The sequence below is a fragment of the Lissotriton vulgaris genome, chromosome 9, assembly GCF_964263255.1.
Source record: "Lissotriton vulgaris chromosome 9, aLisVul1.2, whole genome shotgun sequence".
NCBI classification, from domain to species: Eukaryota; Metazoa; Chordata; class Amphibia; order Caudata; family Salamandridae; genus Lissotriton; species Lissotriton vulgaris.
The window spans coordinates 1155805772-1155823395 of NC_141697.1; positions in this window are offsets into that span (position 1 = coordinate 1155805772).

Genomic DNA, 17624 nt, shown 5'->3' on the forward strand with positions numbered 1-17624 from the left:
GAAACTTGTCAGAATGTACATAGCATTGGGGGCAGAATACTGAAGAGAAGCCTAACAGTATCCTTGCTTGCCTGTACACTTCCGGCTACCACCGGTTAGCGGTCTAGCCTGATCGGCGCGAGGTCCCGCCCACCACACTTCAAAAGTGAGTGCGCAGAGCGGACACGCGCAGCGGCGCGCGTGCGGCGCGTCTAAGTCAAGGCCTGTCCTCGCCTGTCACCGCCTGGAAACCGACGCACGACGCTACGCTCGCCCATTCCCCAGGTACTATTGCCATTACTATAGAATGATTACTTATTCGAAAGACCAGCTACTAGCCTTAAACACCAGCCCCACAAAATCCCCCCAAACAACCACATCTCCTGTTCTAACATGCATCTATGGTAACGTGCGCTCCCTCCCAAAGCACGCCATACAAATTTGGGCAGTGCTCGATCAAGAGGCTCCCGATCTATTCTTCATGACAGAGACATGGATTCAAGACCACTCCACCCCAGATATAGCTATAGCCTTACCCGAGGGCTATAAGATCATTAGATTGGATAGGAAATCCAAAAGAGGAGGTGGCACTGCCATCATATTTAAAGAGCACATAAAAATTACTATTATAGAGACTCATCTGGCGCCTTGGGGCGAATTTTTATTTTTCTCTTTGCTACTTAATAACGTGGAGTCCTGGAAGGGGGCCTTAGTTTATAGACCTCCCATCACGAAAACGAACTTCGCCACCCAAATGTTAGACATTCTCACACCCCACGTCCTTGCATGTAAAAATTTCCTATTATTAGAAGACATAAACTACCATTTAGAATGCCAAACGGATCACCATACTGCTGAACTGTGCAACAGTATACATGCACTAGACCTGAGAATACTAGAGACAGGCCCGACGCATATTGCAGGACACTGCCTCGATATTGTCTGCTCCAACTCGCAACAACTATCCATCAATGATCTCACCCCTGTATTATGGACCGATCACTCACTTATAAAATTCTCTATCAAACTAAATTCCAAGAACCCCAGACCCCCCAAACAATCGAGTCTGTCCAGATCATGGTCAAAAATACAAAATGATACTTTCCAGAGGCATTTTATTCCTCCTCCTGCCTCCCAATCGGCTACTCAGATGGCAATAGACTTAGACAAAGCCATTGTAAAAACTCTCGACACAATAGCCCCCAAACGCCCTACTAAACGCCCCATAAAAAGCAGTCCCTGGTTCACCCCTGAACTGAAGAGATTAAAAGTTGCCACAAGAGCTCTAGAAAGACGCTGGAGAAAAACTAAAGACACAGACGATAAAGCCAAATATAAAACTTCCCATCATGAATATATGGCGCATATTGCAACAGCAAAAAAAAACTATCTTGCCGACAAAATAGATCAAGCAGGGAGCTGCCAAAAAACACTATATAAAATAGTGAAAGACTTTACGAATCCCTTACCTTGCCAAGCAAATGCACTGGAATCCCAGGAATGGGCAAACCAGCTATCAGTGTATTTCAAGGATAAAATAAATAATATATATATGACCTTCCCTAATCCCCCCCCCAATACTGATGTTCCACATCCCCTGCACCCTTCAAATATGGAGAACACGACTCACACCATGCAACTATTAGAATTCAGCCCCTTTACCACAGATATGGTAATAAAGAATTTAGGGAAGATTAAATCAGGATCCCCAAACGACTCAGCATCCTCCCAAATTCTAGCCAAAATAGGACCAGCTATAGCAACCGAACTCACCAATATCTTTAATACGTCCCTTGCACAAAGCACTTTCCCAAGCAGCTGGAAGGAAGCAACAATCAGACCTATCATCAAAAAAACCAATGCTGACCACACAACTCCTTCTAATTATCGCCCAATAGCCCTCCTCCCCCTGTTTGGCAAAATGATGGAGACTACTATAAATTCCCAACTAATGAAACACCTAGAAGACAACAAGATACTAGACGCCACCCAATCAGGCTTTAGAGCCCACCACAGTACGGAAACGGCTCTACTCGAAATAGTGGATAATATCCGCCTTGCCATTGATTCAAAGAAATCAGCAATCCTGATTCTGTTGGATCTCTCTGCAGCGTTTGACACCATCTCCCACACAGTACTAATAAAGAGACTGGTGGGGGTTGGTGTCAGGGGCAAGGCGTTGGGCTGGCTGCAAAGCTACCTGACAGACAGGAAATCCAGAGTCAAAACCGGTCCCTTCCTGTCTGAAACCACTGACAACAATATTGGCGTCCCCCAGGGCTCAATTTTGAGCCCAACGTTGTTTAACGTTTATATGTCCCCCCTGGCCAAAATAATCAAAGATCATGGCTTCCAAACAGTCTCATACGCTGACGACACACAGATCCTGGTCACCATGGGTCCTGAGCCAGGCGACACTAAAATCAGATTTCAATCCTGCATGGTGGCCATCAAAAAATGGATGACTGAGAACTTTTTGATGCTTAATGCGGAAAAGTCCGAAATTATGCTGTTCGGAAAGGCACATCAAATATGGGAACAGGACTGGTGGCCCATTGAACTTGGTCAATGCCCCCCACCCAAAAGTACAGTCCGAAATCTAGGAATTTTAATGGATGACCAACTTACAATGCAACCACACGTTAACAAAGTGGTACACACCTGTATAGGTCTTATGAAAAGCCTTAGAAAAATATTCAAATGGCTTCCTCTAACCAGCAGAAGACCACTAATCCAAAGCTTAATAACCAGCCGGCTGGATTATGGCAATGCATTGTTTGCAGACATAAATGCCTCTAACATAGCCAAACTACAGACCATCCAGAACAGTGCAGCTAGGCTAGCATTGGGTCTCCCACCAAGAACCCCGTCTGCCCCCTGTTTGAATCAATTGCACTGGCTACCAGTCAACAGACGCATAAAATTCAAGGTCTGCTGCTTAGTCCACAAATCCTTAAACGGACATGGACCAGCATACATCAGAGACAAACTGCACCGACACAGCCCAATGAGAAATCTTCGCTCCTCCAACCAATTACTGCTAAAGACGCCTAGAGTCCGCACAGTGAGGAACGGAGACAGATGCTTCTCAAAAATCGGTCCCTCTTTCTGGAACTCACTTCCCTTAGATCTGAGAGCAGAACCTAATCTGATCATTTTTCGTAAGAACCTAAAAACTCTGCTCTTCAAACCTTAGTCATCCACTTCCATACATACTGGTTCTGTTTTGTCTTTACCCATCTGTCAGCGCTACGAGACCTAACGGGTGAACTATGCGCGATACAAAAAATAAAACAAATACAAATACAAATACAAATACAATACATTCATTAGTATGTTACACCACTCCCATCAGACAAATAATGCTACCGACTGCTGGATATGCGGCCGACTCCCTCCCTACCAGAATTACAAGGGAGCTCTGCCCCTCTTTCCGTACCCGTTCACTCACAATGGCTCCTGTGGGGCATGGTTTAAAATAATTAATTCCTTAGATCCTGATATTGCTGTTTTCGATGGGGGCTGGGTTTGGGGAAACTTGAACTTAGTCCTGCTCAACGTCTGTTATCCTGATAAAGAGGGACTTCCCACTCGAATAGGAACTGATCTAGAAAATGAAGTATATGGATTAGGTAATTACACAATTAGCCTTATGATCCTTACTGTTGAATCCGAGGCTGCTCCAGTTCTGCCCCATATGTTAGTATTACCAGTCACAGGTGAATTATGTGTTAGCACGGAAAGGTTCAGTACACGTAGGTCATAGTAAATGCACTACTGTGGTCAAATTCAGTGATCATGGTAAATCGTCTTTCAAAGCTATCAGTCACTCCTATTTTGTTTGTGGTCATACCGCATACATACGTTTGCCTCCAGATTGGGATGGTACCTGTTACATTGCATTCCTTCTGCCACCTGTTTTTCTAGCTCCCCCAGATTACCATAGAAATACGAATCTAGTACCGAATAGACCCAAAAGAGATATTCCACTTGTCGACTACACAGAAACGGCATGGGAACAGTACACTGATTTCAATAAAGGATTCTTTTTCTTTCTAGGACCTGTCCAAAACAGTAAATTAATACGCAGATTAACTAGAACACTTGAAGCAGTAGTACATGAAACTGCCTCCGCCTTAGGTAACTTAACAGAGGAGCAATCTGCTATGCGGGTTGTTGTCCTTCAAAATCGTCTTGTTATTGACGTCATGTTGGCAGATAGAGGTGGAGCCTGTAAGGTCATCGGGTCAAGTTGCTGCGTTTTCATCCCACAAAATGCACCATCTGTCTATCAAGCTATTATCCGTCTGCATAAAATTGCGAATCAGATACATCAGAATCCAGGCACCTGGACTTGGTCCGGTTGGTTCTGGACAACGTTAACAGCTTGGGGATGGAAGATCTTATCCTTCCTAGGCATTGGCCTTGTTATAGTATTCAGCTGCTGCCTGTGCCTACAGTGTGGGCCAGCAATATGTGGACTGTGTGCCACTTCCTGTATTGAACATTCCAGTTTTCTCTCAAATCGTCAAAGAAAGAAAGATGAACATATAATGTTACAAGAACAAACCGATCGATTTATGATGATCGATATATCATGAAGGGTCCGTAGGGAACAAGGAGGGAATGAGGTAATCTAAATTTTATGGTCAAGTTGTGTTCCCTAGCGAGTACCCCACCGTCTCCATGTACGAGTTAAAGTGCATGTAACTTCCCTCCCGTGTCAGCTATGAAGACGCAAATACATTTGCGTCCAACGTTAACATGTCCTCTTTCAGACCCACCATGAATGGGTTGAATGGTCCGTTCCTAAGTATGCTATGCCAACGTCTTTTTGTAGTGTACTCCTACGTTTTTCAGCTCTGGCTGAAGTAGGCCCTGAATCTCTGCCACCGAGCCTCTTTTCTGGCTTCTGACTCCGAGAAATCTCTGCCCAGGCAGCCCCCGTACTCGTGAACTCTGACTTACTTTCAGCGCGGCCCCTCGCGCTCGGCTCAGCCTGCTGCCTGCCAAGATTGACTATAACCTTCGAGTTATCTGTTTCCCTCCCCGAAAATACATTCCTGCCTGCTAGCTTCAGTAAACATCCTTCCTCAGCTACAGGGCTAAAGGGCCGACCTGTCTCTGTGCAAGTAATTCATAGCTTCGTTGCCATGCTTCCATGGAAGGCCCCATGCCCCACACTTCTCATACAGACACCCAGGCGCTTATACACACACTCACAGCAAGTATAGAATAGCTTCTGCCCCAGAGACCTTTCCGCCCAGATAGCTTAGTTCCTAAACACCAGATATCAGATATGATAGAAGCACAAGTTGATCTGACATGCCAGACTTTTGTCTCTTTCCGTCAGTGTAAATGTCAAGTCCCCTGCACCCCTCCAATTACACGTCATGCAGCTGCGCGCGCATCCAAGCTTCCGAGTTCTGCTGACATTGCCACATTTTCTGTTAGTGCCACCCCTTTGTGACACCTATCAGTGACGTTTCCAGAACACACCTCTAGTTCACGCCTCTTGATTACGCACATGTACCACGTGTATATTGTTATCTTGTCTTCTCTCAGCTGTTACGCCTTCTATACTGTTTTCAATGGTGTACAATAAGTATATAAGCTATGTACTGTAAATAAAATATCAGCGCGCTCATCTATCCCTTCTGACACCCTGTGTGGTGGTCAGAACATGATATCTTGGCCATGACCATTCCTTTTTAAGGAATAAAACCCTTAGAACTCTAACACCACGGACTCTGTCTTTTTTCACCCGATCTGAGTTATTATTGATTAAGTACTTACCTGCATAGAAATTAAGAGAGTAAATTATTTATTTACGTCACTAGGCAGGTACTACCTAACCTAACTCATCATTGGTGCTTGCTTTGGCTGAATAATTTAATTAAGCCATTTCAAACTGTCCTCTTGTTACCATAGTGAATTAGTGATAGCAGTGAGTTAGTGTTCTGACTTTGTTTAGGAAGCTCATACAGTCCAAAGCTAACATCGATGTGTAGTGTGCATCTCTCCATTGCAAAGAAGGGAGACTGTGTGGGTCTGTCAAGGGGGCTGAATATGGGATTGAGAAATTAGAACAGAATCAAAGATAATTGACTGCAATGCATTACTTCCAACTGTAGTTTTGTTAAGGAAATTTGCAATAGAGATTTAAAGATTAGAGTGGGCAACTCAATGATATTCGACAGACTGGAAATTAGTACTATAGGTGACCTGTTTTAGAGAAGTACAGTTATGTGACTGCCTTTGGCTGTCATAATAATATTGTGGAGGTTAACTGAATCACTAATCTGTTTATTTTTTATCTTATTCATTTATTACATCAACACCCAAGGGCAAGATGAGAGGTGTTGTCGAGGGTCTGGCAGAATTGGGTCAGGAGGTGCTGAGGGCTCTGCTAACCCCAGTAAGTCCTATTATTTATTTATTATTTCCCTAACGTTGGGTTTTGTTATGATTGTTAAGGGTTTAGGGTAGAATCTTGGGGTATATTGAAATCTAGGCGCTGGGTTCCAGAATGAGAGTTGCTGTCTGGAATTTGGTGTTGCTGGTGAGAAAAAACGTTTCTCTGACACCCTTACCTGCCTTCTTCCTTTAATGGTGACGAGGACAGGATGTAAAAAAAACACTTTTGTTTCATTCCTGTTATTCCTGCATTATCTTTTGTCTTTCCTTATATTCTATGGGTTTTTTTTGGCAGTTGACTTTTTCCAGGCTCTAGTCTCTAGTTACTGAGTTAACTTTTGTATATATATCTTGTGGTACTGTAGGAGTAAGACTAAGAATGTCACATTTTGCAGATCCAAGTAAGCTAGTCTTATAAATTATATTCACGATGCATGTTTGTTGAGAAGGCTTTCTGTTTCCTCCTCTCCTCTAACAGTTGAGTTCACGAGAGAGTGGCCATGGTCTGATGAACCACCCCCCAATGTTGTGTGATGTCTCATTCATTTTATGCAGTATACCAGCAGTTTCTAATGACAGTGCAGCATGGCTAGAAAAAAGTTAAGGTCTCACTCCCATTGTTTTTGCCAGCCAACAGCATATGTCTTTAGTTGAGCATTATTTCACCCCTGACTTGTCTAACATTGTGTCAATCAACCAAATACCCAGAGTAATATTCTTGTCTGAAGATACTGCAGTGCTAACTGAACTGAAAGGGTAGCATATCAGGTATCTACAATATGCATGTTTTATTACTGTGCTCCATTATTTTAGCACAACACACTACTTGTACTCCATAGTGCATAATGCCGTACTACTTAATGAGAGGTCATTTATTTTCCCACATTTAAGGGGTCATTAGGTTGGCAGGCAGACTTTGTCCGCCCGCCATCTTATCGGGAAATGGGACCACCTGCCATAAGGGTGGGGGTCCCGTGGGGGCCATTCAGATGTGCCCGCCACAGTGACGGGTGAATCCTGCATTCCTGTTAATGTGGGGGCGGTGCACTCAGCACCTCCCGCCACAATGCCATGAAGGCATGTTGTGCACTTCCATGCACAACATGACAGGCACCGAGCGGTGCCTACAATGTTGTGCATGGGACTGCAGGGGGTACCATAGGTACCCCCCCATGTGCCCCTCACCCCCAGAGTCCCTGGGGGCATGCAACGGGACTCTGCACACATTTACCACATGCCTTTCCGTGGCGGTAATGACGCCACGGAAAGGCATGTTTCCGCCCCCATGATAATATGGCTGGCGGTGTCTGACAGACACCGCCACCATATTAAACTCTTTTCCGCCCTGTCAACCTGTTGAACGGGCAGAAAAGCGGCGGACGGTCTTTCCGTCTGCCGCTGTCCGGCCGCCATAGTAATATGGCGGGGGGAAATGGGTGGCCGGCGGGGACGATCTCGGGCAGATCATCACCGCCATGTGGGCGGTGGCGATCCGCCAGAGATCCTAATGGGCCCCAAAGTGTCTGTTTATAGTTACTTGCAAAGCCTGTAGAATAAGAAAGAAAATCACAGTATTTTAATCCGGTGTTATTCTGCCTTAATACTTATCTGCAATACAGTCAGTGCTTTTTATGAAAGGAATGTGTGGGTAAAACAAACCCAGCCTTGTGACTCTCCTAACCATAATTAAGGCTCCCGGCTTTCTGTTTAAACTGATTTTTCCATATAAATACAGATGGAAAACTTGTTTTCCTTTCTCTATATTTATTAACTAGAAATGGAAAAATACTGGTAGAAGAAATGGCCAAGTGAAATCTGAAATCTCTGCCGTCAAAATGCTACTCTGGAGAGGGATGAACAAGTGCAGCCAGGAGCGCTGTGTCTTTCCACCCAAAGCAGAAGGAATCACAGGGAAATATTCTAGCTACAAACCTGCAGACCGAGAGGGTTATACGGCGCATTAGCACCTCATTTCCCCCTGAACAGAAAGAGGGTGCAGACCTGAGATAACAAAATGTTCTCCAGTAATAGAGCAAGCAGGAGAGAAAATGTAGTCTGTGCCCAACAACCTTAACAAATCTCAAATTGGACCATGATGGGCAGAGGGTGTACTAAAAGCTTCAATGCAAGCAACCACAATACAAAATGTGGAAACAGCAGACCACAAGGCAGGTAACAATAGTCAATGGAATGCAGCCCACTCAGACTTAGCTGCTCCATACAGAGAGCTCTCCCTTAGGAGGCTCATGGAAAACTAGACTACAGGCAGTAGTCACCCTTTCACAAAGGCAAGCTTAAAAAAAAGAGGTGTGAAAACACAGACAACGGCAATATAAGTATGGTTGTTTTATTAACTTAGGTAACACTTTAAAGTCAAACCACACCACCATACCGTAATTCCCCATCAGAATATAACACACAATGTACAGAATGCTATGGGTCTTTCCTTTATGTTCAATATATTCTAAAGGAGACACCTGGAGTAACTTACAACTTTATTCTTCAGTACATTTTAAAACTGTTAGTGCCGGACGGCTTTTTGGATGCAGCGCGTGCGCTTTATAAATTCTATTGTGTTCTGACACTCAGGGACCTAAATGGGTGAATGAAATAGTAATCTTTAAAAAAAAATAGATTAGTGTGCGCCTATGGCAGGCAATGTGGTTGGGGGGATCAGAATAATAATCATTAAACAAATTAATGATGCTAATGTCTACTCTAAAGTGCACAGCTGAGTGTCCAGTATGAAATGGAATAATATGTACCTAATAAACGGACTGCACGGCTCATCCCCTATGTTGGATGAATGGATGGATGATTGATCAACCGAGGCAAAACTGAAAAAAGATAATTTAAAATGAAAAAATATTATAACAAATTAAAATATTAAACTCTTTCTTTAGTTAACAAAAAAATCAAAAAAGAATTAAGCAAATTGAAATAAAAACATTAAAATAAAAAATATATAAAATTGGCTTAAAAAGATAACAAGTCAAATTATTCTGAAGTATATTATTAAACTAATATCTCATTCTTCCATGCAGACCTATGGCACACTGACTGGACGAGCAAAAGGGTTGCCAGCCAGTGCAACATTGTCAACAACTGAGTAAGAAGGCTTGGGAGAAGACATGGCAAAGCTCAGTGACTGGCTGGCTATAATACATGTCCACCAGCCACATGGTCACAACAACAACCAGCAAAGAGGCATGGCCACAACAAAGAACTCATGCAAGCTTATGGCAAAAGCCCATTGGCTGCCTACACAAAATGCCCGCCAACCACATGGTCACAACCAGCAGGAGTCATGAGGAACAAAGAAGGCATGCAGGCTTATGGCAAAGCACACTGGCTGGCTACACAAAATAGCCACCTGCCACATGGTTGCAACAACAGCCAGCAAGTAGGCATGGCAGCAACAAAGAACACATGCAGGCTTATGGCAAATGCACACTGGCTACCTACACAAGATGACCATCAGCCACATGGTCAAACAGCAAGCAGGGAGCAGGGAAAACAAAGAACAGATACAGGACTATGTGGACACTGACTATAAACGGATGCGGGGGACTGTGGCAAGGGCGAGGCCGGCGGAGCTTGCCGGTACCAGGCGATCAGGCAGCTGGTGATCGCGGGGGTGGAGGTCTCGGTGGTTGGCAGGGGAGTCGTGGCATTGAAGCTGTCGTGGATGTCGGCGATCTTGCGGTGGAAGAAGGTGGCAAGTGAGTTGCACAGGTGCTGCGAAGGGGGGATGTTGCTGGTGTTGGAGCTGGGGTTGGAGAGTTTCCTTCACGATGCTGAAGAGCTCTTTGCTGTTGTGTGCGTTTTTATCCAGGCGGTCCTTGAAAGCGGTCCTCTTGGCTTTTCTGATGAGGTGATGGTGTCTGTGGGTGGCATTCTTGAGGGCTGTGTATTTGTCTGGTGATCGTTCGCGGAGCCAGTTTTTCTCCAATTTCTGGCATGTACGCTTGGAGGCCTGGAGGTCTTCAGTAAACCAGGTGGCTTTCTTGCCAGTGTGGCTGTTGGGGGATGTCTTGAGCGGAGCGAGAGTGTTGGCACAGTCGTCAATCCACTGTCGGAGGTTGAGGGCGGCGGTGTTGGGTTCGGTGGGATCAGCTGGTGGGCTCTGTGCGAGGGTGGTGACTAGCTGCTCTTGCAGGTTGGGCTATCTTGCAACACAGAGAGGCCTTTCCATACCCAAACAAACACAACTCAAATTATAAAGGCCCCCAACTATTTCCGTAAAGTCCCAAATGTCAGGATGTTACAAGAGCTGATGAACAAAGGCAATATAGAACTGACATAGCTAACAATCACTTCTAAGGTGTATATGTGTATGTGGTATTTGTGTACCACAAATCTGGGAAAAAGGTGCCAGAGTGCAAATGCAAAATGCATTATATATAAGTGGTAGGAAAAAGAACTAGGTTTTGGCAGCACAAGTGTGATGTAATTTGCTTTACAATTGTGTGTCTGCAACACATTCTTATGTTGGAGTAGCATTGGGTTGACCCTGATAGATGCAGGAATGTTGTTCTAATTATTGCTAGTAACCCAAAAGGGTGATGCCGTTCCTCCAAGAGAAATAATAAATAAAAGTTAAGTGTCAGTCTGGACTAGATACTGATCTGGGGGTTCCCAGCCATCCGATTTCAGATCACTTGGATCCCACCTTATCCCTCTGGCCAGTCCCTTAGACATGACTGACAGCTTTACTTCTATTTTTTCTTTCTCTGCTGGACTTAATAATCTTCTCTTAGTCCCTCCCTTGAATTACAATAATTTTTGCTAGCCACATAGATGAAACACGCCAATATATTTCAGGGGTTTGTTCAAATTAGACAAAATACATCGCTAGACAACATGAGACTGCCTGTTGTTTGGCTGTTGGGTGGCTCCTCCCCCAGATTGCTCCCTGTCTGCCTGTGCCCAGCCTTCCTTTCTGTATCCCCGCTGTCTGTGTATGCCCGTTTTGCCTCATGGCTGCCGTTTCCTTTGGTAACCCCAGCTGCCTGCTGTGCTTCTCCCGTCACCGTTGCCCGTCCCATAGGCTTCCCGCTGCTGCTCCCCTGTGGCTCCACCCCCCGCTCCCCATTCGTCGCCCGTTCCCTCTCCCCTGCCTCCCAGCTGAGCCTCCCTCCCCCCCTCGAAATAAATGACGGCAGCTGCGAGGTGGAGGAGCGACCCTTAGCCCTCCGATAGGTCACTCCCCCTCCTCTGCAGCTCCGCCGCAGTCCTCCTGGTGACTTCTGCGTGACTTCTGCTCCTGCCTTCTCTGCTGCTGCTGCCCGCTTGGTGACCCTCAGTCTGCCTGTTGTTTGGCTGTTGGGTGGCTCCTCCGCCGGATTGCTCCCTGCCTGCCTGTGCCCAGCCTTCCTTTCTGTATTCCCGCTGTCTGTGTGTGCCCGTTTTGCCTCGTGCCCGCCGTTTCCTTTGGTATCCCCCGCTGCCTGCTGTGCTTCTCCCCCCACCGTTGCCCGCCCCCCCAGGCTTCCCGCTGCTGCTCCCCTGCGGCCCCGCTCCCCCGCTCCCCATTCGTCGCCCATTACCTCTCCCCCGCCTCCCAGCTGAGCCTCCCTCCCCACGCTACATAAATGACGGCCCCTGCGAGGTAAAGGAACGACCCTTGACCCTTCGGTAGGTCGCTCCCCCTCCTCTGCAGCTCCGCCGCAGTCCTCCTGGTGACTTCTGCGTGACTTCTGCTCCTGCCTTCTCTGCCGCTTGATGTTGGTGGTAATTTGTAACTCCTTAAAGCCAAATTGCACTTTTTTGGTGCTTCTTACATTGCATTTAAGGAATCGCAAAATTTACGATTCCTTTAATGCAATCGCAAAATAAGGAAAAGCACATTTTGCGATTCCCTATTTTGCACGCAGATTTGCCTCATACATACCACTAAGCAAAATTGCGATTGCAAACACCGAAATTCTGCGAATTTTGGGATTTGCGATCGCAATTTTACTTGATACATATGGCCCTAAGTCCCATTTTTAGCACACTTTTTCGTTCTTCTTGCATCACACAGGGTGAATCAAGGACAACAAGAAGGCAAAAGTAATATTTACAAAGCCACACAGGGGACGTTTGTGCTGCATGGGGTGGCTTTGTAAAAAAAAATGTAACACAGCGCAGCTGCTTGCACTGTTTTACATTAACCCCTTCTGTGCTCATGACGAGCTCAGCTCGTCATGAGGCACAGTGCTCCTGTGCTCATGACGAGCTAAGCTCGTCATGACCACACCCATTTCTATTACTGTCCAGCACATCTGGCAAATATCTCAAGGGGGAACAGCGTTTACAACTCAACTTTTACCACGCAGTACCTTTACCACACAACTTTTACAACGCAAGTTGTTACAGCGACTTGCGCTGGGGGGCGCTGTAGGATAGGGAATAGTTTAATTTACTATCCAAAACCTTCCCTAATATCCACGGGGACTGGAGTTGGAATTGTACATTAAACTATTCACTATCCAGCGCCCCCCAACGCAAGTCATTGTAACGACTTGCGTTGTAAAACCTGCGTGGTAAAGGCATGCGTTGTAAAAGCATCTGTAGTAACGACATACATCCATCTCAAGCAGCCAAGGGGTTAAATTGCAAACTCGAAGATGTTCCTTGTGTGGCGCATGGGAATTCCCATGCATCCACCCATGGAATTTGGCTCTTTCCCAGATGTACTAAAGCTAGCGAACCTGGAAATGCATCAAAAGGTACCTCTTCCCCAGCGAGGTGTAATCAGTAAAATATATTTATGTCTCATTGTTTTTCCTATTTATAGGTTTGCTGTATTTTGGGTTACATTCTAACACTAAGGGGGCAAGGGGGCGATTCCGATTTGGTAAACTAATTCGTACGACGAATTGAATCCGTAGCCCTTTCCGTACGAATTGTACAATTCCGTCCGAATCGCGTAGTACGATTCGTATGAAAAATATACGACCAAATCATTGCGAACTGTACGAAAAGCAAGGGAAAATCCATACAATACGGTCCCTCAAAGTGAACCGCACGAATAGTAGACATGCTGTACGACCCGACAAGTACGATCTGGACTGGGGAATGAGAACTGGATTCGTACTGAAAAGGTCGCATATGAGCAATTCGCACAGAGAGCCACACAATCACATACGCACCGTACCCCTGCAATCATGGGGTGTACGCAACGTACCCCTGCAATCATGGGGTGTATGCACCGTACCCCTGCAATCAAGGGGTTATGCACCGTACCCCTACGCACCGTAACCCTAAGCACCGCACCCCTACGCACCGTACCCCTATGCACAGTACCCATACGCACCGTACCACTGCAATCATGGGGTATACACACCATACCCAGGGGGTCCGTTTCATACGCGGTTCGAGTCGAAATCTGCTTTTACGGACGTTTTGAGCTTCGGTAGTAAAAGAGTCGTACGCAGTGTTGACAAGACAATTCGTACTTGCTGGGTCAGAAAATGCTACTTCGATCCGTACAGACGTCGCATACTGCATGTTCCGAATGCGATTTGTACGGATTTTTAAGTTGTATGGTCTGTCGTACGTTTCGTATGGAGGTCGGCTTTGGGTCCGAATCGTACTTCATCGTACGTACAGGGACGTTTAAGGGTACTATTCGTACGGGAAATATGCTCCGTATGGCTATTTGAAAGGGATTTTACTGAATCGGAATCGGCCCCTAATAGTAAGTATTTGAATGTTAATAATGAAAATTACAATGAATTCTTATGGAGAAGATAAAAACCTACAATTTTACAAGTGATGCTTATGTTTGATGTGTGTTAGGAGGTTGATGTTGGGGTCCTTCTTCCTTGAATATCATTGTCAAACTATATGACTTAAAAATGTAATCCTAAAAATCATCCAAAATATCACTTTTTTAGAGATAGTGATAGAATTTATGGATCCAATGCAATGTTTTTTCCCAAAATATATTTATGTCAGTTGATGTTTTTGTATACAATATCTTGGCATACAACCACCTGCACAAAATTATCAACATGTTACAAGCCAGTGCCCGAGACAAACTGCCACCAAGGCAAAACACCTTTGCTCGACAGCCGGTAGTTTACCAGTTGTGTTTTTACACCCGGTGCTACTGGTCCTGGGGCAGTATTACAATCAATCAATCAATCATCAAATTTATATAGCGCACTACTTACCCAGAGGGTCTCAAGGTGCTGGGGGGGGGTCTGTTACTGCTCGAACAGCCAGGTCTTTAGTTGCTTCCTGAAGGCGAGGTGGTCCTGGGTCAGGCGAAGGTGGGTGGGGAGGGAGTTCCAAGATGTTGCCTCGGGGGTGCAGCAGGCCTTTGCACCTGCTTAACGTGCCCCCAGAGCACTTTGGTATTACAGAATGGGACGCAGACGCTTGTACGTCCCGTTCTATGATACCGACAGCGCTGACGTCCTTAAAGCAGCAGCGCTATCAACAGAGGATGTTCCCTCATTTGCATAGAAGCATGTCTAAGCAAATGAGAGAATTCCTTTGAACCTGTGTCCGCGCCATATTACAGACACGGGCGCAGAGTTAAAGAAGCCATCAGAAGGCACACTGACAGTGCGCCATTTAAAAGATGGCATACTGTCAGTGTGCCTTCTGACAGCAGCCCTCTGTAGAGGGTAAATGGGGTCCCATGGACCCCCCAGACATCCCCTTGCAGGCGCGTGCTTTCACCGCCTGCACCCGCCTGCAAGGGGCGCTCTAAATCAATAAACCCCTTAGAAGGTGCAGGTGGTTGCTGCCTGCACTGTGAAAACACAGAGCAGTTGCTCCATGTTTTCACATGATTGCGCTGGCCCGAGGGCAGCGCAGGTTCGCAGCTGCCCTGGGGGCAGCGCATACACCATAATGAGGCACATTATCAATGTTTGCGCCCGGCGAACTTTTTGAAAAGTGTGCCGGGCACAAATAGTGATAATTTGTAATGAGGCTCCAGTAATCCTGGTTGCAGCTAAACTAGGCCACATGAATTGACTGAGTCAGTCCCATAAAATTGGTATCCCCCAGCCAAACTTGCATAAAAAAGGAGCCCTCAGAATATCTGCATATGAAATGTAAACATGTTCAATATTTTTCTTTCTCCGAAGTACAATACACAGAATCTCCGCCCTCTTACAACACGACTAAAACAGTCATCATGTCTAACTCATGACAGCTGCACATCTGGAAGATTCTGCAATTTGAAAATATCTTAGTGGTAATATGAGCCATAGCTCTGCTAGTTTATTGTGATTCACAATTCACCTTTCACAATCCAGCCTCGAGATAACTAGTGTGACAGATCACTCATAGCCACGTGAGATGCGAGGTCAGGAATGAGGCGTTCACAGTTGCAAAGCTTTTTCCTCCTCCTCGTCCTGATGTTATTTTTAAACTTTGCATTCCTTGTGCTTCTTTGATGATTAAATGGGCTTAAACATATACATAGTACAAGAAAACTTCCAATAAAAGCAGGGCTGCTCTAGTAAATAAATATGCATTTTATTCTTCATTTATTTAACAGTGGGGTTACAGCATTCTGTTAACAGTTGGTGGTACAGCCCTTTGTATAAAACTCCGATTCACCAAAACATTAACCACATCGATGCTGATGACGGAACCGCTCCGTCATCAGCCGCGGTGGCGCTGTGCTGATGACGGAGCAGTTCCGTCATGGCCCGCCCGAAGCGCTTGCGTGGCGCTGATTTCACGCCTGCGCACCGCGTTCTATTGAGCGCATTCATTTGAGAGGGCTGGCCATGACGGAACCGCTTCGTCATCAGCACAGCTCACCCGAGGCTGGTGACAGACCGGTTCCATCACCAGCATGTGAGGGCCGCGCGGCCCCCCCCGCCCCCTTAGCGCTGCAGCGGAATAGCCGCTGCAGCGAAGGAGTTAAACAGTACCAAACAAAATATAACCTTAGAGGTAAATATTGCATTATGGAATGCGTTGAGGAATTAACTTAAAACAAGAATGATAATAACAGAAACATGTGGGCATGTTAACTACAAAATATTGGAGCACCGAACTGCAACAAAAACGCAAGAATGCAGAATATTGACTACAATACAGAGCAGCCCTGTGTTTTCCCTAGCACTGGTGATAATATTATCTTACTAGCACCAATTCAGGCACCCTGGCACCATAGTGCAAGGGGGACTGCATTTCAAGGAATGATTGTTTATGCGCAGGAAATTGTTCCTTCCTGTACATAAACTGAATTCTGTAGCACATAGAAAAAACTAAAACGAGGAGAAATGAAAGCATTTCTACTTGAGCGCCATTCTAACGCTTGCTCTTGAATGGGGTTAGGTTATGGCACTGCCCCATATTAGTACCTCATTGTAAATCTGTGGCAGCATCAAAAAGCAATGTGTGTTGCAGGGGAACGCTCACAGCAACACCCATTGCACGCACCTTTGCTGTAGAGGACTACGGTGGAAAGGGCATATTCACAAGGTGGAGTTAAGCCACGCTAAATGACTTAACACCACCTTGTAAATATTGAAAATGATGCTACACCACTGGAGCGTCAAAAAAGTGACGCTCCTGTGGCGATAGACGCCTGTAAATATGCTCCATGGTTTCCACCTCAATTACTTCTTTAAGACTTCCAAACAGAAGTGGCAGAATCAGTGAAGGATTGCTTCTGGGCAAGAGCTGTTCTGTTCTAGGACATTGAAGGCAAAGAACTTTCTTTTCATAAATGTTCTCCCACAAGCATAACTAGGTGAAGTTGAGGAAACTAGTCACACTTTACAGACTAGCAATTCCACCAGCTTTGTTGAACCACAGATAGAAAGTAAATGTAAACATAAGGTTTATTAGAGTCTAAGGGGTCATTATGATAGCGGGCGGATGGACCCCCCCAGGCTGGCGGTAGCCACCGCCGACCTGGCCGGGGCAATCCGCCCGCCATCCTCAGCTAAATGCCCCCGCCATATTAGGGTGACCGCGGCAGAGGGAAAGACCATCCTCCGCTTTTCTGTCCCGGTTGCCCTGCGACCGTGGCGGAAAAGGTCTAACATGGTGGCGGTGTCTATTAGACACCGCCAGCCAAATTAGGATGGCCCAGGATAGATGCCTTTCCGTGGCGGCATCGGCACGCGGCATCGGCATGCGGTCTTCACTTCAGGGGCCCCCAGCGAGCTCCCAGAGTGAAGGAGAGGTGGGGAGTGCACAGGGGGGGTACCTGTGGTACCCCCCTGCATTTGCATTAACAAAGCGGCAGGCACTGCGCAATG